The 25103-nt window shown below is 42.1% G+C and overlaps 1 protein-coding gene across 3 annotated transcripts in view; it reads left to right on the forward strand.

Annotated features, from left to right (window-relative positions):
• Nucleotides 1-25103, forward strand: part of LOC308061452 (uncharacterized protein) — a 296800-nt gene that overhangs the window by 183520 nt on the left and 88177 nt on the right. Inside the window, exon 7 of one of the 3 annotated variants that reach the window (XM_080381414.1) lies at nucleotides 20828-24903. The exons of the other annotated variants lie outside the window; for them this stretch is intronic. The gene's annotated coding sequence lies outside the window, so the exon portion shown is untranslated. The remainder of the gene's footprint in view (nucleotides 1-20827; nucleotides 24904-25103) is intronic. 3 annotated transcript variants of the gene reach the window in all.

A 25103-nucleotide genomic window follows, 5' to 3' on the forward strand; every position in this document is an offset into this window, starting at 1 on the left:
TCTAATGCTGCAGAGCTCATTCTGCAGCTGCCTGCTCCATTAGGGCAATAAACAGGTCTCCCTTGCATGTACCCAGCTGCATATTTTCACAAAATCTGTAGGAACATACTAGCTTTGAGACTCTTAGTCCCCTATCAAATATGTCTGAATTTGGTCAACAGGTACAAAAATTGCTGGGAACGTGGACAGACAGACCCGTGTACACATGTGCACGCAGGTAATGAACCCGTAGGCTTTGCATGTGTAGGAACATCTCTACCAAGAACTGTATGTGCTTTTTTTCTCTGTACACCTGGTGAAATTCCACCAGGTCTGAAAATTAAATCCTACTTTAAGAAACAATTGATTTACCTTTGTGTTTTTTTCCAGGCATGTTATTTGTTTATTTATTTTGCTTCTCTCTAATCCATCCTCATAAGTGGTATAAGAAAAAGGCTGACACACTCTTACCTCTTCCATCTCCAGTGGATGCCACTCTGAAAGTACCTAATGATTTTAATGAATTTTGTGGCTGAATGTTGGACACTGAAGCTGATTTGAAAGCATTTACCAGTGAAAAAAGGATAGACCTTTACTGATAGCTAGTCAAAAGTGAAGACTTAGCTGTAATTATTTACAAATCAATTAATGGACCTTTCCTCTAACACCCTATCAGTCAAAGACTGGCTAAGAGCAGAGGAGAGCATTGATAAGAATACACCATGAAACAAAATCAATTGTCTTTTGTCATTCTGACAGAAGTGAGCTGTACACGTGGATTAACCCAGAATGCAATAGGAAAATGTCCACAGGCTGGAAGATAACCCAATTTTGTAAAATCAAGGTTGTCATAAGAATCTTTCATAATTGATGGCAAGATTAGAACTTATCTAGCATCCCGGTGGTAAGAATCAAAACAGCCTCTGGTGCAGCGCTGCAACTCTTTAAAGCTGGATTAGTTTCCTCAGCCCTGGAATCTGTCCTTAATGTCAGCTAATTTAAAGAAACTACATATGTAGCATGCATTTTGAGGTCATACTTTTATGATTGAGGCTGTGTATTTACGATTGTAGCTGGCAGTTACGTTGTTAGCCATTATGCAGTTCTTGTGGTGCAAGTGTGTTTCTGATGCCATGGGAAAGCTGTTGGTATCTTTTCTCTTGTCTTTTTGAAAGAGGTCTTTTTAACATGTTCTTGTGTACAGAATCTTTGGTTCCGATTTGTTTGTCTGAATGTGGAGTTGTGATGATATTCAGATCCTAATCCTGACTATAATAGACTCTGCAAAGGCACAGTACACATATATTCTCTGCACAATAGAAACAAATTTCAACATTAACTCAAAATGGCCTTTTATAAAAGTCTGAAATGTTTCTTCAATTATCAATAGAGCCCTAAGATACTATTGGGGTAATTTATTTAAATGGCAAAATTTAAGACTACTAGTTTTAGCAAATATTAGTTCTCGGTGTTATTGCACAATGTGAAATTTTCATAATCATACGTAGGGGTTTTTTCTTTGCACTCAAATCAGTAACAGCGATGCTCTGATTTCTGCTTCCAGCTGGGCAGTACATATTTCACACCTTACAATTAGCATAACTTCATTCCACTTGAGCATTCCTCATCAGCGTGTGCTGGCATCCCAAACTGGCCCTTCCTCGAGCTGCTTTCGGGAAACCCCAGTGAAGGAGCCCGCTGGGCACGTGGTCCCTCTTCTCTCCATCCCCACTATGTGCTTTGCTGATTCTGGAGCTATAAGGTACTTCTCTGCATTTCTGCAGGTTATTTTGTAAATCATCCAAGGAGCACAGTAGTTGCTCTGCTTGTCTCTTCCATTAATTTTTCCGCCTAAGATAACTCTGAAGATCGTATCTCCTCTGAAATTTAGTGCAATAACTCTTCCTCACCAAGCAGTACAAATAAGCCCTGGTGAGTACCTGAGAATTATTTAAATGAGCAGCAGGCTTAACCTAAAAGCAAAAGTATTAATCAAGTTTTTAATCAAAAATATTAAACAAAAATATTTATTAATTGAAAATATTTCTTGAAAATAGGATTACCAGTACTGTTTTGTGACTGAGACCAAGGGTCAGCACAATAGCCTTTCAGTAATGTGCAGCCATGCAAAAGACCTGGTTTCTGTTCCCAGGCCTGGTCTGAACAAACTGGTGGTTTGCTTAACCTCCACAGGGAGAAAGCTCTGCATTGCTCACTGATTTTGAGGGTAGCTGTATGGATGGAAGTATGTGCCCTTCTGTCAGATATTTGGGTCCTGACAGGGCATGATTCTTGAGAGAGCAAGTTTCTAGGGACTTTCAAATAGCTAGAAGTATGCGATGAATGTTAGAAAGAAAGATAATGGAGTTCTAGCTTTTAAAACATTTTAACATTGCAAACCCATGAGAAGGTAAAAGCCTAAGCAGCGAGTCTGACAACTCTGTGCTGAACATACAGGATTCCCAAAGAAGCCTTCTGTGCTCCAGGTGCTCTTTTGTACCTACAGAGATACCTGAATTTTCAAGGTACTGAACAGAAAAGAATTTTCAGTGCAAAAATAAGCATATAAAAAGAACGAAAGTTAGGAGAGCTGTGGTTGCCCTGGTAACCATAACTCTGATATTAATTAGTATGTCAGTTAGTTTTAGCTGTTGACCTCTTAATGTTTCCCTCTATTTGCAGTAAAAATTTTTAAAGTCTATGTTTTTTGTTTCTACTTTATTTCATATTTATTTATCTTTGGTAGTTTTGTCCCCACCTTCACTTAGTTCACAAAAGACAATTTTTTCCTCTTCGTTTCCCCACACACTCCTCTCTCCTCAGGTGGGGAGAGTGAAAGGGACAGGCGAAGAACTGTAGAACTGCAGTCCACATCCCAGAATCTTCCCGGGAATAAATTCTTTCTAAGAAAATCATTGTCCTGTCTGTAAGGAACAGAACTCTTCATTTAAGCTTATTATACTTCTCATATATCAAAGTGACACCATGATGTGACAGTGATGTAGACAAGTAGTAACATGAAAAAAGTAAACAAACTTGTTTTCAGTGCATTTGACACAAACGATTTTTTTAAATATCAAAAGCACTTTTTACGTATGTTTTCTGACATATGTCATAACCTTGGCTTTGGGTCAGGAGCACGTTGACGTTAGTTGGGATTGTGAGATGCTTTCTGTTCTTTCTCCTTCTGATTTGGCTCATGGTCATGGACTGACATACCCTTTTTAAAGCTTTTTACAATATGTTTTCTAGGCAAGAGCCAATTTTCTTCTGGGAAAACTTGTCTTTGGGTGAAAACAAGGTGAGTAGAGGAAAAGGAGGTGAATGTACACAGTTAGCTTCAAATCACTGCCTGCCGCCACCCTGAACAATTTTTTTTTGCTTACCTTTGGGAGAAGAACATTTGGAAATAGTACAGCAGCAGTAATCAGCAATGACTATCTTGTAGAGTAGAATTTTCCTTGAAGGTATACATGTTCTAGGTGATTTACTTCTTGCAGCTTAAAAACACATTATTCTTCAAATATTTAATCCTCTTTTGCCTGTTGCTCCATAAACCAGCTATTTTTCAGAGATGGAAGGTTTTTTCCATGCAGAACCATAGAACACCGCAGGTTGGAAGGGACCTTGAAAGATCATTTGGTCCAAACTTTCATGGAAAAGGGAGCTTAGATGAGATTATCTAGCACCCTGTACACTTGCGTCTTGATAACCTCCAGCAACAGGGACTCTGCCATGTCCCTGGGGAGGCTGTGCCTGTGAATGATGGCTGTGAATTACTGTAAAAAAAAATCTTAAATCTAGGAGCAACACACTGTTTGATAGCTGACGTTGAACTTGTGTTTTGAGAAGAGGGGATTACATACGCTTTGTGTGTGTGAGAGAGAGATGGAGGAATTTCCGTGCAAGTAGACAGATGCATTTGAGCAAAGTTTTGTTAAGGAGGTTTTATTCTTTTTTTTTTGGTGGAAAAATATCTGAAGATCAATTCCAAATCTAGCTTTGTTGCTTCAGAAATAGTTGGACTGAGATAATTTTGCCTTGGCTTCACTCTTTGTGAAATTAATCCTTAAGCTTTCAGCCCAAAGCATTATATAGTTAGTTGGACATCAAAAGCGTGCGTGTATATGGGACAGGTTTAGATCTACCTCAGATTTGTATCCTTCTGATGGATCAAGCTAAGCGTTATAATACTATCACAGCACATCATGACAACATGAAACCCAGCTGACCAGATGGTTCTCTGTGGATCCAAGAAGTACAGTTGGCATCTGCAAGAGCACAGGCTTTTTGCTTTTTTTTTTTTTTTTTTTTTTTTTTGTAATCATTATTTCCCCAGGCATTTCCTCGAAATCACTGAGAGAGTATGAAACTTCCAAACCAACTCTAAAAAGCTTCTCTGCAAACAACCATCTTACTCCATATTTGAGCACCTAATTAAAATATTTTGCTACCCAAATTTGCAGGTGAAGTGAACATTTTTATATTCCTGTATATTTTTGATGTGGAGGATACTGGGAACCCAGACACCACGGTTACTGTTCAGTTTACTTTGCTGTTCATGCAGCAGGCCACCCTCTGACAGTTTTGTAGTTCTGCTTTTTGAGATCTGTACTTGCTCAAAACCCCTTCGTTTGTCACAACCATTAAGCATTTTCAGAAATAAGGGTATTTCACATGGAATGCCCTGGAGATCCAGCATCTTGCTTTAAGAGTCCAAGGAAGAAATATTGCTGGCAGCAGATCAGGAAATTGAAATATAAAGTTGCATCTTAAATTGCTTACAAGTGCAAACTGGTATTAGGTGATGTAACGCCTTACCTTTCCTAGTAAATGAAGTAAGGAGGAAAAAAGTTAACTATTACAGAACTAAAAAAAGTGACACGCATGATGGAGAATAGTTAGATTTTTATGAAATCTCTTTGAAATTGTATTACATTTAACATCTCAGTAGTCACTTAAAAGCGTAGTTTAGCGTGAGGATGGCTTCTACACAAAGGAAACCAACTTTTTATTTCCCCTCCAAGAAAATTCCCTAATTGTGTGTGTATTCTATGCAATGTTGCTATTAGTGATAGAAAAATTGTTCTGCTTTATCTGAATCCCATCTGGCCAATGTTAGCTCCAAATCTTAACTCCATCATGACTGCTCAGCTCTGCTCAGCAAGAGACACTAACACAGGCATAGGAGATGGGAACAGAGCACAGGTTTCGGAGAAAATAACAAAAATACCATGGGAGGAAGAAAAAAAAACAGAGCAGAAAGTGAAGAGAAAGTAGAAAGTAAACAGGGATTATGGAAAAGGTGCATGAAGGAATAAAAGAGAGGGCAAAAATTAAATTTAAAAGTTAGATAAAATAAAGTAGGCTGCACTGCCTCTGTCATTTGGACTATAAATATATATACACATATGGAATATATATATATTTGGACTTATACATGGACTAACAGGTGACCTTATGAACTCTGATATTTCAGAAAGTTGAATAAAATGAAGAAATGTGGAATAGATACTAATCTTTGAGTTCAGGAATGTGTCACAAGCTTAAAACAGAGCTTAAGGATTCCAGATCCACAAACTTGCGGAGTTGTATATAAATGGCACTTCACAGAATTTGTATAGCAATCCTAGTTATCAGTATTAGAGGTTTGTTTATTGTTGGCTTAAACTTTTGGGAGCAACCTCATCAACAAGGGCTGCATGCTCGTACTGTCGCTCGGCATAGCCTTGCAGGAGGGTAAGGATGCTGGCAGACCTCTGTGCGGTCGGTGCGGTATTTGTTACATAGGATTACTATGGCTTGTTGCACTGTCATAATACAAGAAGGCAAACGTGACAAAGTTTCCCTAGAGCTGTGCAATGTGTTTTCACCCCACGAATAGGAAGAGGGGGAAGGAATGTTCAAACGCCAGAAGGAACCAGCCCAGCCCTGGTACCACGTAACTGTGGCCGTGGGTATACGGACAAATTACTGAGGGGTGAGTTCATTGTAAATTCATAGCGTTGGTTAGTGACTCCATACCTGCTTTTGACTGATGGGCTAATGTAAAGCTCCATGAGGTAGTTCCTGTGCCCCAGAAGTATGTATTTGTGCAACTCCCTGGAGTACCTGCTGCCCTGTGGATTCACAGCCTCCCTCTACCTTGTGCCTGAGCCCTTACTGCGGCAGATAGCGTAGTGAACCCGGTACCCTAATGTGTTGCATGAATCGAATGGGCAGATGTGTTTGAAATTATGTTTTTCCCGATAAAGACTTAGCTCTGTCATCAGTGTGCTGTTTTATTTGATTAAAATCGGGAATCAACCTGAATTTCAAATGCAAAATAGACAAAAGGTTGGTTGTTGTGTACTGGGCTGTCAGAAACTGGTTAAGCTGGCCTCAGTCTAGCTCTTATTTTGTGCCCAGAAGTAACTTTGTAGACGTAAATTAAAGCATGCAAATACCTGCTTGATCTGAGGCTGCAGGAGGCAATTAGGCACCTTCTCTGGAAAACCTTTATCTGTAACTATTTCCTTGAGGAGAGGAATAAAAGGAGAAGAGGGGTTTAGAGAGTAAGCAGTTAATGTTTTATATTACACTGCAACACAGCGCCAATGCAAGCAGGTTTATGATCGGTCCCTGCATTCAGAAAGTTGACTGGTGTTGGTAGCTGGACCTGCACAAGGGACACGACCAGGAGATCTTGCATTTCATCCCTGGACAAGCGGGTGATGTTACCTCATGACTTTCAGGGGTTTTTGTCCTTTCTGACAGTCAGTTTGCCTAGGGATTCCTAGGGAAGAATAAAGGTATCACCGGTAGTGTGATCTAGTTACCTAAAGCGAATGAAAGGGTCTTAAATGCAATCATTGTAAGTTTTTGACAAATGTCATTATTTAAATATAAAGGCACGAAGGAGTAAGTTTTCAAAGCATTGCCTGGAGGATTTGGTGTATTTCTTTCTTTGTAGTGAGAGGGCTAGTACATTTTAGACTTTGTCCTGTATTTGAAAGAACTCAGTAGATGAGATCTGAGGGCCTGTGAGTTTAGAAAACTTTGCTTTAGGAGGTCCAGATTGAACCTTAAAAGCTGCATACAGCCCTCAAAGCCTGGCCTGCATATCCACTTTCCTTGTCATTTCAAGGTGAGGAGAACATTGTTTGCTCGCAGGCTTTTCATTAATGTTGTAGGGAAATCAGGAGAATAATCAGCTCTCATGATGGTTGGAATTTCTTTTTGTAGCAATTCATGTAAATAGGTGTGCATATGCAAGCTAGACATAGCTTTAGGGCTGCTGTTAAATTGCCGGTGTATATGCCAGTTGCATTAAAATTGGACAGCTCTGGCTTATTGCGCAGCACTTTTAGTTGTGGGAGTAACATTTAGAAACACCACTTACTCTTTCTGGAAGTAAGGACGAGATGCCAAGTGGATGGAGGGTGAGGTTGGATCTAGGGTGGGGGGAGTTGTGGAAGCCATAGAAAACCTGTCCTCTTTATTTCTTATGAACTGTTTTCACCTCAGGTTTGCTCTTAATTTATTATGCAAACAACTAGGTGATGTCTCCTAGCCAGCTGGGTTAGCTGCTCTCTTTGAAGCAGGTGTGCCATGCAAGCCTGCCCGCTCTTTCAGAGATCAGCGAGCTCCCGTGGTGTGCCTTTGACCGGTTAGGAGCCATGTTTGCTGCTGCCTCTTTGCATTCTGTTTAATTACAGAGCTACTGTAATGCAGGTCCTCTTTATTCGCCAAGACAGAAATACAAAATAAGCTGAGCACTGTTTACCTGAAGATGGAGGACCACAGTGAAGCAGGGTATTTGTCCACCCAGCACCCCACATGCAAGAGCAGCTTGCAAAGCCTTGCAGGGATCGAGGGCTTCCCAGGTGAATGCTGTTGGCTATTAAGGAATCTCTGGTGAGTGGCCATGGCTGATGAGATAAATTTCAAATTTATTTGGTCACTGTTAGCTGCCCACATACCTACTCTGCTTACTGGTGCCCAGTGCAATGAACTGTGTTGATTCTGCTGCATTTTTGGCTGGTGGTGGAAGAAGTGACGAGTTCAGCTGGAAATATGGTTTCTAATGGCAAGAATTATTTGTTTATGGTGACAGCTGAGGGTGCTGGGGCATCTAAGGAACCAGTAGTATGGGAGCAACAGCTTTCTCTCAAGCACTGAGGCAGGCATGGCTGTTACTGGGACAGCTGAGCTGCTGGAAATCCCTGTGCCAGAGTTACAGAGGCCAGTGGTCACTGGGGCATGAGGAAACCTTGGCTGAACATCTCTTCTGCCAGCAGACCCACAGGGTGCTGGTGGCATGATGTACACAAGCCCAATGTGTAGGTAGATGTCTGCAGTATATGTAGAGCATGGAGAAACTGCTCTTGGAACAAGGTGCTGAAAAATGTCTATTGCCTGCACAAAGTGAATATTTTTTTAAGGAGCAGTCAGGGTCATTTATCCCTGTTTACCATGATGATCTTCACTGTGGAAGTGTAAAATTCACAGCATTTTAAGAAGGGAAGACTCTTGTGCCCCACTCCCCTCCTGCTTGTATTTATGCATTTAAGCTACTCTTTATTGTAGTGTGTGCTTAATTACATAGGCCAGTAATAAGCACCTAAGACCTAAGCTGGGGGTAGGAAACAGATCTGATGCAGCACGCTGGGGGGGAAGGGGGGACTCACGGAGGGCAGAGGGAGCTCTTTCATGATGGCTGGGAGCGGTGCTGCTGCTGGGGGGTGGCAGAGGGGGTGAAAAGGGCTGAGGAGGCAGGGACTCCTTCCCAAGCATGTTAGTAGGGAAGGGAGGATCAGCATGGGAGGCAGGACTGAGAACTGCAGTGGTCAGGAGGAAGAAGGAATCCTGTACATCTTGGAGGGAGGAAAGAAGTGAAACGGGGCGTAAAGAAGTGGTGGGATAGGGCTCCCTGCCCAAAGGAGGACATGAAAGCATGCGGACGCTTTCTGGGCACGCCTGGGAGCCCTAGTGAAGAGCTGCATCATGCTCTAAAACAACAGGCAGAATCTCAACAAAATGTAAAACCTTGTAAATAAATACCCTGGGCTTAGTATGTTATTAAGTGGCAGTACTGACCTGACAGGCTGTTGCAGCTCACTGCTTTTAGCCACCACAGGGTTGTAGCCCGCTTTTGAAAATGGTGGCCGAGCTATTCTCACGAAGTCTTTGCCTTCTCCTAATGCTTTCAGGGCCGTTTTTGCTTGCAGCAGCCATTGGTGCCCTGGGCTGTAGCTTCGTTCGACACAGAAGTCCAGCTGGATTTGTTTGCATGGGATGGGTATGCCCACTTATTCCCAAGAAAGGCGGGGAGCAGGGTCGCTCCCTGTGGAAGCCTGGTAGATGTTTCTGCTGGGAAGTAAAATGTGTGAAGCTAGTGCGTACAGTCAGTAGGCTTGGCTTTTGTGTCAGTGGAACGTATCATGCTACTGGGGAGGCCTTTGACTGTTCTTTCAAGGTGTGGATAGTAGGATTTTAAGAAAACATGAATTAAAAAGGTCCTTTAACAGGGCTTTCAAATGCGTAAGTTCTTTGCAATTATCTACTGAAAATCTGTGTTGCAGAGAACATGGGTAAAAGGAGGTGTTGAAATCCCTGGGAGTAAACAAATAAAAGACTGTCTAGGCGTATGTAGTCCCCTGTGTAAATCAGAGATTGTTTATTGCGAGGTTATATCCTCAAAGCAGCTGTTCACAATAGCTTGTCGTACCAGTTCTACAAGATTTTCTGAAAAAAAATCAAGATAGGAGCTTGCTGTTTGCTTGCCAATGTTTGTTTCACACAAGAGTCCTGCATCTTTGCACCCTGTGCTGGGAGTCCTTTGGCTCTGAGAAGGAGCTCTCTTTCTCTCTCTTGATCAGGAATAAATACAGCCAAAGTCCAAAAACAATCCGGTGGGGGGCAGAAATCTTTCTTTCCATTTTTATTTTCTTTTCAGGAGCTGGTAGTTGGGAGGAAGGGAGAAATGCTACAAATGGAGAGATGTTCAGAGTGTGCGTTAGAGCACGTGTTTAGCGATAATGGTTCTTATACACCCATGCGTCTCTCTCCTTTCATTACCAGCTCTCCATGAAATGTGGAGATTAGCACTAGTCATGCGGAAGTGTTTAAAAATTCAAGCAGTGACAATAGGAAGTGTCAGACAGTAATGGAATAAGTACGGCAAAATTACAAAGACAGCAGCTATTCATTAATAAATTAGAACCTTCTAGGGTTTTTTAAAAACTCAAGGCGTCTAACTTGGAAATGATATTCTTCTGGATGCAACTTTGTAATTTCCTTTTTACCCCATTTGGGAAGGAAAAGAAAATAAATCCCTTTTTAATCATAGATGAAATCATGTGTTAATACTCCCCACTGCACATTCAGAAGTAAATTTAGTATGAGGAATTAGAGCCACCGCCACCTCCAAGGGGCAGGTGGGGAGCTGCGAGGTAAAACCCTGGGCACGGAGCTACAATGATGGGGCAAGATAGGGGGTGTAGAGCAAGCCCGGGCACACAGTGCCTTTCTCATGCTCTCTGCTTACTGAAAACACCAGTGTTGTGTACAGGATAGCCAAAACATGATGTAAGAAAGGTCTAGCTAAAGCATATGTTATGCTTGGGTAGTTTTGGCGGTGTTACCGAGAGGTTCGGGGTGGTGTTCCCTTGATGCACAGCCCAGTTCTGCACCCCGGCGTGGGGCGGCTCCGCATGGGTTTCCCTGGCACAGGGCTGTGACTCGGTGTTTGGCAGGGGACAACCCCACCTCCCCCTCCTTTCCAGGCCACCGCACTCGGAACACCACCCAGATCTCTGCGCTCATGTTTTCCATTTAAAAGCATGCAGGGCAGCTGAAGTGAAGAAGGGCCACCCAGTGCTTCGGGCGAGCAGCTGCAGTAGTGGGTCTCCTATTGGCCAGAGCAGCGCATGTTCTCACTTAGCTGCATGAAATACGGGTGGCCACGGGTCCCTCGGGAAAGTGTGCTTTCTCACTATCTGGAGGTGGCAACTATTGTCTGCTTTTCCAGTTTTCTGCTCGAAATAGTTTACTTCTGCTTCCTGTGCCTGTGGAGTTGTGTGCATTCAATGGTCTTGAAAAATATCACATGGGAGAAAACCTTTTGAATCTGCTGCTCTGGTACAGAGGGACCAGCTTAATGAGAAACGCTTCTCTTTAAAAAGTTTTTATTAAATAAAATCCCTTGTTCCTTTCTCCGTCCTCTGCCCCTTTTGCTCCTTCCTCTTTCCCAGCTGAGGACTACAGGCGACTTCTGCATGTAATATATTTTTCTGATCAGCCCTCTGAAGGCTAAGTCCCCTGATCTCCTGGACAAAAATGCCGTTTCTTATTAATTTTTTTATGAACCGAGCTTATTAACCTGCCTTTCCTTTTGTGTAAACTGTAATTAAAACGTACAAAGATTTTGACTTGCAGCATGCCCTTCTGGGTCTGTGGTTGGGTCTGCCTTAGCAGCATGCATCCAAGAGATGTGAAAACATTGGGGTTTATTTTTTTAAAGGAAGACTCAGGTAATTTCATCAGAGGGCAGTGGGAGCCTCTGGGTGAGGAGCCCAGGAATGCCTTTTCCTTTGGGCAGGATTTGTGCAGCCGCAGCAGGTACCAGTGTAGAACTCTGGCTGGAAATGCAAAGAATAGGCTCAGATCACAGTCAGCTTTAGCAGAGCCAACGCATTCCTGGTCTCCAAATAGCCGTTTTATTAGGTGGTGTTTTAAATTCCCTTCTCCTCTTTTTTGGGGGGTGTTGATGAAGAAGGTAAAGGGGAGTAACATCATTTGTGGCTCTACTTGAAACGTTACTATAGAGCAAAGTGAAAATCGTTCTGTGTAACACATGAAGACAAATGTGGTAGGAACCCTGGCAGGCTGCTGGATTTTAGAGATCTGGGAGAGTCCAGCTCACTGGGCATGGGGGTGCTGTTTTGTTTCTGCACTTTGCACTTGTTGCAGTTCCCTCAGCATTTTGAACAGTTCTTCCTCTTCTTCTTGGATCAGTATAGTTATTGTAGCAGTTGAGCGTGATTGTAGATAAATCTATGATAAAAGCCTTTTTCTGCCTTTATGTGTGTCCAAAGGCACAACTGACATCCAAGTGTCACTACTGAGCTCTTACTGGCAATTTTCCCCAAAGAATTTCTACAGGATGGCCAACTTGTAAATGATAATTTGCCAGCAGTATTTAGCAAATATGCCAAAGAAGGGCTTTACTTGTGTAATGTGTTTGGGTTTGTTGTTGATTGTTCGGGGGTTTTTTGTTTGGTTTTGGTCTTCTTGGCGGATGGAGTTTTTTATTTGTTTTTAAATTTCAAGTTACGTTTCTGTTAAAATCAACTGTAACTTTTAGCTTTTACTCTTTTGGTACTATCTTTCTAGCCATTTTTTTTGAAGGAAAATACTGAAGGTACAATCTATATGTGTTATATGGCTGAACCATCCTCCAGGGCAAATAAGGAGTTGAGAGAATTATTTTAAACACCACAATTTTTAAGCAAGCTTGTTTGCTGATAGCTGTGACTGTGATACATACAGATCATCAATTTCCACTATTTTAATTCAGTCATTCAGAGGGCGTTTATTGGGGGGGGGGGGGGGTTTGATGTTTTTTTGTGACCTATCCAATTATCTCTGCTTCTGCTTTTTTTTTATGCTGCGTTGCCCGCAGTCTGTTTTCCGCAACCCAAAACTCACATTCTGAATGGTCAGGTTCAGCGCAGTTGCCCTTGTAAACTCCCCATTGCCAAGGTTTTAAAGGCAAGGCTGATGTTTTGTTGCTTAGGGGTGGAGGATATATAATACATAGGGTCCAGTGTGGCCTGCCCATGCATACAAAGTGCTAGTGCACTCACTTTTGGGGGTTAGAGTTAGAGAAGGGTCTGCGTGGGGGCTGATTTCTTACTGACATCATTCGGTCTTTGCTCTGTGCTGTGGCGGAGGGTATTGTGAAGTGATGCAAGTTTTAATGGGAGGAGACGTCCACGTTTTCTGTAGCAGACTGAACATGGCCTTTCACAGTGCCCATGTTTTCCCAGATGCGACCACACCAGGTCTGGTGGGGGCTCTGGACCAGCCTGGCATTTCAGCCCAGTTGTATCTTTGCACCCAAATTGCTTTTGGTGTGTGCTTTCATTAAATATTATAATCTATGCAAAGCAACCTCCTCCCCTTTCCTCAGACAGTGGCTTGCTGAGATGATTTCTCATTTAAAAACCCCAGTAAGAGTGTTTCTTTTGATGCTATTCTCTTTCTTTCCCTCGCGCAGGGGTAAGCCAGCCTCATTGTAAGGCAGCGTAGCCGGGCAGTTTCTTAGCTGTGGATAAAGCATGGGACCTTTGAGCCCAGCCTTTCCAGATGACCTAGGATGAATCGGGCTGCATTCCTAGCGAGGGCACCCCTTTTTCTAAACAGATGAAAAGCTGCCTTTCAAGCACACCCACCTATAACTTGTTTTGGGGGCAGATGTTTTTCAGAGTTGCTTTTTGCTTTCCTGAGAATATAGTGTAAGGTTAGCAAAATATTTAAACTGTAACATAGTCACAGGCTGAGCACGCAAGGTTTATTTAAGGGAGGAGAGCGCTATTTATGGAAAGCATGTGGTTTACTCCCCCCCCTCCCCAAGTGGGAATGTTTCTTTGGGGTTTGGCATGCTCTTCCATACAGTGTGTGAAAGGAAGAGAGGAAGGTTTTTGGAAACGTTCCATACGTTCATGTCCACTTTCTCACCTCAGGTTTATTATTATTAATAGGATTATCGTATTCTGAGCATTCATATTTTACCTGCTATGTTTTAAGCGGTATTTTTAATCTTTTCTTTTACAAGCAAATGATGCAATTTTCTCCTCTTTAAAATAGTAGTACGTTGATAATCTGAATTAAGTGCAAATTATGGGTGCCGATTAGGAGAAAAATGAGAAAAAGACATTACAGCTCTTGCAAATGCTTCATTATACTAAACTGCCAATTTTAAAGTTCATTTCATTGTGTTTAAAGTGAAATGTTTAAAGGAAGTGTGGATAGCGGGAAAGGTTGCCACAGTGCTTAAAAAAAGATTATATGATGATATGAGATACTTGGTTGTCATTGTGTCAATTATGGCTTGTCAGGCAACATTAGTCTTTGATGTCTGGCATTTGTGGAAGACAGTTATATGAGAGTGCTAAAAAGCCCTGAAAAGTATGTTTGTTCATTGCAGCATTGAGTAAGATATTCAGCTCTGGCAAAGGGTCTTTATGATCCAACGTTGACAAGACAGGTGATTTTTTTTATGACTCAAGAAAATGTATCAAGTCTCTGCTGAGCCTGAGAGGGTCTGTGATGGCCAGCCCCAAAAAAGCTTCTTGAAGAACATCAACTTGCTGTGTACAGGATCGCCAGCTTTCGCGGAAAATACTGCATGCCCTAAACTTAGAAACCTGTTCTCATCTCCAAGAGACGTCTCAAGCCCTGTTGAGAGTGGCCGTGCCTTCTCACCTGTTGGAGAAGCACGGTTAGCTCTCGGCAGGAGTGAGGCAGGAAGGTGGGGGAGCTGAGGGGTGTCCTGTGCAATGTGTGGTTTATGCCCCTCCATGAGCTTAGGAAGTTATTAGCCATCAGATGCTACACCCATGCTGGAGGTTCAAAGCCCTTAGATTTTTGTTCAAACCATTAAGTGCTTTCATTTAGCAAAACACACTTTCTTTTTAAAAAGAGAATATTAAAACAAACAATAACTATTTTTTTTTCTAATGACTTTTTTGATCCAAAAGCTTTCAGAGCACTTAGCTGTGCAAGTTCAGATTTATTTATTTTTTTTTAAAATTGCTTTACAAAATCACAGGATGTTTCTGTGGTGAACATACATCTGTGCTGGCTTTCGCTGAGCTTTGGAAATAGGTCAGGAATTAAAGCTTTGGCTTTGTGGTTCTGAGGAAAGCCCTTAAGAAACTATCTCAGACATAAGAGGGTAAAGAGGGGTCACTGGAAATATGGTTCAACCATACATAGATGGTGTGGTCTCTCCTGTCTGCATGTATGTACCTGCGGGTGTAGATATACTCTGTGCATCCTATATCCTCTATACAGCTATATACCCTACACACCCACATATATGTATGAGCTGTTGAAACTGCCGCTTTTCAATGCTTGCTTAGAAAGGACAGATTGCTGCAGGGGAAAAAAAAAGAAGAGATAGTCATGGGAAAACATTAAGAGAAACGCTCTGCCTTTACGTGGCGATGTTAACCCCTTATGCATCTTACGCTTAGCTATACGTCCTAAGCTTAGCTCTATTGTTTCATGTACCTTTGCAACACCCCCTCTGTGCGAGGCGTACACTTTACGGTGTGGTTGCATTGCCATGGAAACCAGCACCAAACCTCATTCACACATGGCGCCTGGCTACGGATGGATAGAGGTCAGGCGCTGGCATCTGCCCTGTGCTGCCCTCGGCTCTTTTGCAAGCCCTGCTAAGGGAGGTGGTGGGGCGAGGGACAGAGGCTTGCGGGAGGAGGGAACAAATCGCACCAGGAGTCGAAATGGCCAATAAAGTGTGAAAATCTGACCATTTTGCCTTGCTTCCCAAACATTACTGTTTTGCTGTAGTTTGACAACTTTGCTTTTTTGGTCTTGGAAGAACTGTGGAAATGAATAATCACTGCAATATTAGTGGGAAGTCCTTGGGTCGCTCCTTATTCCCTCTCCCTGGGTCCCAGCAGGGCTGTACGGAGCAGCTCTGCATAAGTGAGGCGCGCACCGAAGGAGCAGGGCGTGAAACACAGGGTGGGGAGCTTTGACATGGGGATTAAACTAAGACATGACTTCTGTAGTTTTTCCTGCAACATATATTTAAAAAAAAAAAAAAAAAAGAGGAAAAAATTCAAAGCCTTTAAAAAAAATTCAAGTTAGAAAGAAATTAAATAAACCAAAAGCCAATGTTTGGGGTAAATGGAATTCCGCTATATTTGTCCTTCCCTTCCTGCCAGGAATGTTGTAGCAGGATCACTGAATGTGAGGCTTTCTCTTTGCAGCTGAACAGGAGGGCAAAAGGAAAATGGGACTGGAGAAGAGAGGGTGGGTTGGTTTTGCTCCAGAACACATTTTTCCTTTCCTTTGGCATAAGCAACTTCTTCCACCTCTCCCTAAGTCCCTTATTTGTTAGACCTGCAGGTGGCCTTCAGGCAACCTACTAAGTGTGGCCTTTCACTCTGCTAAAACAGTAGCTAAAAGCTACTCTGCTGTGTAGGCAGCCTGCTTTCATGGTGTGCACAATGGTTCACGTCTTCTGTGCCTGGGTTAGGGAGAGCAGCTACTGCTTTCCCACCCCCCTGCTCCCCTCTGCCCCCTCCCAGAGCCCTCTGTGTGTGCTGGGGATGCAGCACAGCCCCGAGCGCCTCCCAGCCCCCACACGCTGCCTTCGGGTGAAGGAGGCAAATCCCATTTACAGCCGCTGTAAGGACAGTTGGTTTTGTTGTGGTGGATGCTGCTGTGTGTTTAGCTGGCAAAAGGTTAGCATGGCTAAAGGACTAGAAATCTGAGCATGGTACAAACTGCAGGTAATGCACCAAATCAGGGCAGCTTTAAAGGTGCTTTTCCCTCTTGATACCCCCTGCTGTCTTTCCTGAGGTTGCTGAATCAAACCAAGCTAGCTGGTGTAGATAGGATGGACATATTAGCAAAATCTTTGCTACACATTTGTTTCTCCTCCTGCTTTCCAAGCAACCTGTGGGGCCTGTGGACAGTGTGCCATAGTCTCAAAATATTTTAAGCATTAAGCCATTTCTTCAGGAGTTTGTATTCATCTGTAACTATATGCACTTAATCTCCAAGTGCTGTCGATTTAAGATACCTTTTGTTACATAAAAATACTTTCAAATCTGGGATCTGCCCTGCCTAAATGTGCAAAAGCACACTTAGGCTTGGCCGTTGAGCAGAGCTGGCTGTAGTTGGGCAGTTGTTAAACAATTTGCAAAGGGGAAACTGAGTGCCAGCACCAGGTAAAGCCCTGAGCTGGTTCTGGAGCTGCACCGTGGCTGCTGCTGCTGCCTCCCTGCTGCGTTTTCCCTGCAGCAGCCCTGCTCCATGCCTCATCCCGCAGGGAGCATGGCGAGGACACACAGGCTGTGGAGGTAGAAATGGGAGAAACGAAGCTTGTGCTGTTCCTCTGCAAAGCAAACTTATTTTCAGGAGGCTTGGTTGGTTTGAAGTCAGGTGCAAGGTGCTTGGGGTCATGCTCACAACTGGGATCCCTAGCGGCTTCATTACAAATCCTGTGCTTTTATGAGAAACCGGGTGCATGTAACTCCCTTATCTCAGCATCCTCTGATGCCGCTCCTATGGGTGCAGCACAGGCACGTTTTGAGCTGCAGCCCCTTTGCACCTTGCTGTACCCGTTTGCATCTCTTCTTGCCCTTGGTTGTGTCAGGAATGGTAATACTAGGGTGATGGAAGTTCTGCAAGATTCCTGATCATGTGCATGTGCCAAAGCTGACCACAATTATCTGCTCCCCCCTCCCAGGCAGCAGGGTGAGATCATTGCCATAGAATCACTAAGCTGCAATACCGTGTGGGTACAGCTCCAGCATATTCAAACCACACGTGGCTTCTTGTCACATACGTGTATAATTGTTAAATGGGTCTTCATCTGGTGGTGCCCTGAGAATGAGTTGCTGTCATTTGCTCTTTTGATTAGTCTCCTCTCTAATTGAAAAGAAGTCTTCCCTTAAGGGAGGTTTTCCTTCATGTATTTTGTTAGTGTATATTTTTTTCTGAATTATAAACTAACTTCCCTGTAGAGGTCCTAGAAAAAAGAAATGGATTGACAAAGCTTAAATGTTCCCTCTAAACATGAGGCTGACAACATTCAAGTTGGGGAAAAAAAAATAATCTGAAAGTCAACCTCATTTCTGATCTTTTCCTGCAGCTTTTAAAATGTCAGTGCCAAGAGGAATGACCGCAGTGGTGAATGAAGCTATGGAAAAAACAGAGCTGAATCTCTTTTTTCATGCTGCTGCTGTTGTAATATCTAGTCCCCTCTTTTGAAAATGTAAGCCAGGGAAATGTGTGCACTGAAGCTCAGAAAGAAACACCTGGATTCCCTTTAGCATTAAAGTTCTTGGAATATGTAAAGATTACCTTGATAGAGATGCTTTGTTTGTGAAATGAATTGGTGAAATTTGGCATGCTTCTCAAAGCGACCTTTTGCCAGTCTTTCCCCATATTCTTAGCTCATGCCTTTGCATAATGATGTGATCTGTGGTGGGCAGGAATAATTCAGCCTAACGATGAATAATGGTAGCATTTGTGGTCAACTGGTCATGACATTCTCACTTGAGCATTTCTCTTTGGGAACTGCCTCTTCGAGTCATGAGACTTGCAGTAATGTCAAGAGTGAGAGCAGCACAGGAACAGACTGGGTGAGGGAGAAAGGGGACACTTGTTTTACAGGGTCTACTGTAGAGAGGGAAAAGGCTGGGGGGAGGGTGACAGGACACGACAATAATGACAAAAAAAGTCTTGCTTGAAGTACTGGTATCTTTACAATCATCTCTTTGTGACACTCCCTCCACCCCCAAGTACTGCTGTGTTTACACCGGCGTGTGTCTGCAGTCCTGCGCCCAAACCCCACCGGAGGCTCAGTAAGGGAAAAACAACCTGTAAGAAAGGAGGTGAGTGGAGAAGGACAGGCAAAGCATCAAGGTGGGAAGAATCTATCTGTAGCCTAAATCGAGCAAATGCAAAAAAGAGCAGATGCTTTTAAACTTGCTGGAAATTGCACATGTGACCCCAGCTTTGGATCCTCCTGGGCAGAGGAAGGTGGTGGTGGTGGGAGCAAATTAAACGTGGGGATCCTGTTTAAATGGGGACATGATCTAAACACTGTCATGCCAGAATGGGCTACTTCTATCATCCCTCACCTGTGTCCATTGTTTCTAAGGCATTAGGCATTTTTGAAGGTTGAATTTATTCATTGCTAAGTAGAAAGGGATGTGTGAAAAATGCTGGCTTTGCCACTGCAACTTAAAAAGGCAAAGAAGCTTCTGTGGGTACATGCTTGTGGTAGCTGCATATAGAAATAGTTTGGACACTATAGTTTTGATTAAAGGTGTTTTGAAGTACTGTGGTCATGCTGCTTAGATGTGTAGGATGCAACTGCTTTGCGCTGAAGCAAAAAATGTGTTTACAGGAAGACAAATAAATGGGAAAGGAGTATCTGTGGTTCAAAGGAGAATAATTATTAATGTTCCGATGACTTTCGCAAACTGAAAGTCTGGGAAGTTGGTTGTGGGCTAAGAAAGCCACAAGTACTCAGGCTTGGTCTAAATTCAGTCTCTCAAAATTTGTTTGACTGTGTGAGCAGGAAACCAAATATTGTGGTGATAGAAGAGCTGACACTCTTTCCATCCTTCAGATGTCATTTACAGGACACCGCTCTTCTGTAGTGTAAAATACTGCTGCAAATCATTGAGAAGAACATGAAACGATTTACTGTTTTGAATAAGGTGACACTAAGAGAACATATGCCACCTTGTCACATGTTACTTAAGAGGTTCTGCCAATGTACCCGAAGTAACTCCATCTTCAACAAGGACAAAAGAAAATCATGTCAAATACAATAGTCATTGGATGTGTCCCATTAGTTGTGAATTTCTAAAGTGTTTTTCAAACAAAAAAATATTATTCTAAACAGCGATAACCTTATTCAAGATGTCACAATTAAGGTAACACAGAGCATTAATTATTAAAATGTACAGTTTGTGCTGAAGTCTGACTCATCTACAGCTGTAAAGGATGAAGCTAACTTTGTGCATCAGAAGTATGTTAAAAATTATGAATAACAGCAACTCCAGAATTTGACCCATGGTTTTTCGAACAGTTTGGAAAAGTGTTTTCACACAGTATGCGTCCAAACTTTTTTTTTTCTTTAAAAAAAAAAAAAACCAACAACTATCCCTTGCATTTTATCTAAGTTGTGTAAGAATTTGTAATCAGAGACTATAGACCAATTACCCATCCAAAGTAAGCAGGAATGTTAGCTGGAGCACCAGAAACAATAACCAGCTTAAACTGTTAAAATATTTTCTTTCATTTGTATAGCAACGCTATATAAAAGTTCCAGCTGAAGGTGGGGGCCCATTTTGTTTGATGTCGTACAAAAGCAGAATGCAGTGTATGGAGAGAGAGCAGAGAGTGCATGCAGTAAAAATCTGACCTGAGGAAGTTGTATGATGAGTTTTGGGGAAGACGTGTAGGAATAATTAAGTTAAATTAATTTTGCTGCAGTTAAAATCATATGGAGATTTTCTTATATTTCTCTATTTTTGTTTTTATTCAAGGGGAGGGGTGTGAGTAGCTTGATTTTAAGCTGGAATAACCAAAGGACTCATATTATTTTGAGATCCTTTTACTTTAAGGCACTGTAATACAGTAGTCTATGACAAGAGAAGAATTTCACTCTGCCACAGCCTAGAAATAGCAAACGTTCCCTTGACAAACACCACCAAAGTCTCTATTGCCACCATCAAAGCTGTCTTTTCTTAAGCAGAATGTTGAGCTTCTCCAAATAATATCTGTAAAGTTTCACAGTAATATTTACTTGCACAGAATGGGTAATTGAGCACTTAGGATGAATTCAGAGCCCATGTAGTGTGTTTAAGTTCTTTGAAGTCAGATGATTTGCACATGCCTGCATCATGGCCGAGCGTGATCTCTTCAGGTTCTCAAAGTTAAGCTGCTGAAGATACTCAGGCCACTGTTTTGGAAATGTTTTTCTTAATCGTAGCATTACTCTTCCACTAAGGATGTGGCTTTGATCAATTATTTACTTACTCGGCCTCGAACAGATCTACACTTTTCAAAACCTGTCTTTGTTCAGTTGTCCCCAGACCACACGTCCTTGCTATCGGCTTCTGCAGAAGGTCTGAGGTGAGTGGCGGCTGCAGCTCCATGTGGCGTTGAAAGATGAAACGACATAAGGAAACAATGATGACGTATGAATTTTTTTATCTCCTTTCATTATATGAATGCTCACTGCATTAGAATAGCTCACCAGCAACCCCTCTGCAGTTAGCAAATGTTCCCGTTTTGTTTCAGTGCTTAACCAGCTGTAAAAGGCATTTTATTGCCTTGTATATTCTTCCACCGTTAAATTTAACATTTAAGTAAATCACTTCAGTATTAGTTTATAGATGACTCTAAAATGGAGAGGTTGGTTGTTTTGTTGTTTTTTGGTGTTTTTTTTTGTTTGGTGGTTGTTTTTTTTTTTTTTTTTTTTTTTTTTAATTTGTGGTGACTAGCAGCCAGGTATGCACAGGAACCGGTAGGTTTGGAACAAGCAACGACCTGTACTGCAGTGTTGGGGAGGGGTGGGGGTACCCTGTGAGGAACGTGGGGTCCACGGGCCTGGCTGCAGAATTGCAGCTGCTGCTGCGTGCTCCCCGAGCTGCCTGCCAGCAGCCATGGCTCATTAGGAGCCTCAGTGCAGGATGTAACATCTTTGCAGTCAATTAACGATGCTGCTCTTTAAAAAGGTCCAGATCCTTCCTGATTCAGCAAAGCACTTCAATACATGTTCAAAGTTAAACGCTTGATTAAAGTTTTGTGTAATAAAGATGTGAGGTCTTGTGCTTGAGGTTAAACAGGTAAGTGCGTTCCCAAATCAGGGCCTGACATGTTACGTACGGTTCTTAGAGGTTTCCAGGAATCTTGAAAATCCTGAAATAATGACTTTGCTGATTTTCAAGCTGAGTATAACCTACAACTGAACAACAAACCCCACCCACATGACTGCGCAGCATGCAGGAAAGCTGCCTAAAACCCATTTCCTGGGCATCACTGTTGCTTCTCTAGTCAAAGAAGTTCTAGCAGACTGTTTACATTGTTGTAGCCTTAAAATAAATAAATAAATTAAAAGAAATCATGCAAGCCTAGTTTTCTGGAAAGAGTTAAAAAAAAAATCTGGTAAAATGAATCCATTCTTTGTGAAAAGAAGCAGTAAGAGCGATTGAGTTGTTACACGCCTCCTGACTGTAATGTTTCTTACTTTAAAAAGGTGGTATTTTGTAGCCTCCTTCCTGTGGTCAAGTAAAGAAGTGATTACCAGGAGAACTAAAGTCCAGTTTTTTTACCATGTAACAACATGCACCACTTCCCTACGCTTACTTTCTGGTGTATAACATCCACTTATTATGATACCCGATTGATAAATCATTACAGTATTTATCAGGAAAATGTCTTTGCTCTGTTTCGGGGGTTAACAGCAGTATATGAACTGTTCTCTCACTGATTGCGAGTTATTTATGAAGGGAACCACTGTGTGGCTTGTGGGTTCAATCTAAACCCCTTACTAGGAGATCTAAACTTAGCGTTTTTGGTAATAGTACGTTGAATTGTCATAGCTCACTGCTCCATCTTCTACAGTGTCTGATCTGTTCCCATTGATACAGTGCAAAGCTCCAGCTGACTGCGGTGAGTGTAGCTCCAAACAATTTTTAAATGCAGTTTTTTGTAAGTGATTAATTGATGAGGCATGCTATGAGCGTGGACTGTTTCATTCTTCCTCTTACTTTGTTCTGGTAGAGGAAAAGTAGAAATAAGTTTTCTGGTGTGTGTGACACCTTGCATGTATGTTTTCAACTTTTGTTTCCAGTCTGAATTGGGCTGGAGTGGTATTTTGGTTTTAATATATTATTTGGACCTGAAACTTAAAACCAGATAGCCAAAACGAACACATTCCCTGTGCAGGGACAACCTAGACATAGCTGGAATTCAAGCACAGCTTGCAAGGTGGGCAAAGTATCTCCGGTCAAGGCACTGGGAAGTCACCTGTCCCCATGGGGCTGGCACCAGGGACCTCTGGGACTGGGGATGGTGGCCTCTGGCAGCCCAGATGGTAAGGCAGAAGTCTGATGCCAGGGGTCTGTCTGCAGTTTCCACTCTTGGATTCACTGGATCTGTACAGGGGTAAGGCTCTGAGGCTTCACAGGTTGCCATGTTTTGGATACGTTGGGGAAATTTGGGGTTTAGTTGGTGTAACGCTTGAACGGCCCAGAGGTGCAGGTTCTGGAAGCAATGAAATCCCAAGAGCAGGGGCAAAATCAAGACGTGGGCAGCCCCCAAAACCCACACCCATCACAGCCCACCAGAAATCCCCATGAAAGTTCAGAGAGAGCCCTGCCTTCCTTTGCTTACCTGAAATTTCCATGTATTTCAGATAAAGCATTTTGGGTTTGATGATGCAAGCCTCTTTAGGTGAAAGCATTCACAGCAAAATGTCCAGCCCTTCCCAGACACAGAGGTGAGCCTGAGCTGGGAGGCTGCATCAGAAAATGGGCGAACTTTGGAAAAGTTGGGACCACGTGTGAACTTTGCTACTGATCAAATATAAGTAATCCTGCTCAGACCCTCAGAGCCGAGTTGAAGCAGAGCTTTGGAAAAGATTGGACTTGGATCACAGTTTTATGGCTATCTCTAAAATATTTTACTGCTGGTTTATGACACCAGAGTGTAAATTATGGGGCTGTAAAGACTTGCGGTGTGAAGGTTTTATCCTTTACTTATGTACAAAATGTAAATTGTACCCTTTTGTTTTCAGGAAAAAAAATATTATATATATATTAAGTAGTACTGCCTAGCAATACATGTGTATTAGTAAGAAGTACACCTTACTGAATATTTTTCTGATGTGTGAGTACTTTATTTTTATTAGCTGGTAGGGTGTAATTATTTTCAGTCCATTGATGTAAGTCAAACTAAAAAAAAGAAAGGGGGGAATACGTGTGTGTTGTCTGTATGTAAATACTACTAGAGCGTAAGTAGTGTGTCACACTACAAGAATCAGAGAGGAAATGCCTTTTATTAGACGAACTAATGGAGAAAAATATTTGTGGAAGCACAAGCCCTTTCTTTGGTCTGAAACAAACCTTATATAGTTTGTGTGTAAATATAATGAATGGGCTTATACTACATGTGCACACAGACATATGTGCCTACACAAACACAATTATATAGATGCCACAACAACTACAATATTGACTCCTTTGTATTAAAATTGCATGGCCATGTTCTCCATTTTTAGAATAGGAATGGTAACAACTGAAAATATTTAATCTCCTATTACATTTTTAAAGCAAACGTAAAACTGTGTAATTCAAGAAATGTGTTCTGTTTCAGAGTCAAGGGGATTAAAGATAAATTCCCTTCGGCTGTGACTTCATCAGGATTCAGCAGTAGCTTACCCTAGCTTTTATCTCTTGGGTTTTGCCTCCAGTGCTCCTTCAGATTTTGTTCCATCCCATGTTGAGATGATTCACCGTCATTTCCTTCCACTATCTCATGCTGAGTGACCACGGGCTGAAAAATTGTTTTCGTCTGCTCATTTTAGTTAACGTATTGGTTCCAGTAGACTCACTGAGATAATTTTTTTCACAAGTTATGAAACAGTTATTTTATACCTGTGAACTCCATGTTATTCGCCTGCCCCCAGCCTTGGCACCAGTGTCCTTTCCAGTCTCTGGGAAAAAAGCTGTTTCATGCTGGCTGGGATGAAATGGAGGTGTTAAGTGTGGCTTTCCTGTTCTCCAAAACTGGAGAGACTGGGATGGGGCATGAGTAGCTATAGCGGTGTGAAATACAGGTTTCTAGTGTATTTTGTTATTATTATTAAATTATTTTTATTTTATTATTATTACTTTTGTTCTAAATTATTATCGTTCAAATTTCTTATAGGGAATGCCTTTATTCTGCAAGGAGGTGCAAATGGAATGCTCTTTACTGGCTGCCAAGGCAAACATTGCTGCATAGTCCCTGCTCTCAGCAGCATCCTTGGTGTCCTGGTACTGGGATGCCTGGGAATGGGCTGCATCGAACCAGCTTTGTGGTCCTTCTGTGCTTCAGGCTCTCTGTGCCATAAATACACTGTGTAATGGTGCAGCTACCACTTGGCATTTCCAGGTTGGTTAATTAGGAGTGGTTTTGACTTAACACCTGGAAAGTTTATTGTGATTTTGATGATTTTGTGCTTTTTAGGTGGATGAAAGTGGCTCAAATAAATACAAATGGTGCTTTTATATTGGTTTATTAGTGCCTATAATCAGCAGAAAGTTCTCATGATTGTTGAGAAATGGATGTTTTTCCTGTGGTGCATTACAAGT

The sequence above is a fragment of the Falco punctatus genome (assembly GCF_963210335.1).
Source record: "Falco punctatus genome assembly, chromosome: 3".
Classification (NCBI taxonomy): domain Eukaryota; kingdom Metazoa; phylum Chordata; class Aves; order Falconiformes; family Falconidae; genus Falco; species Falco punctatus.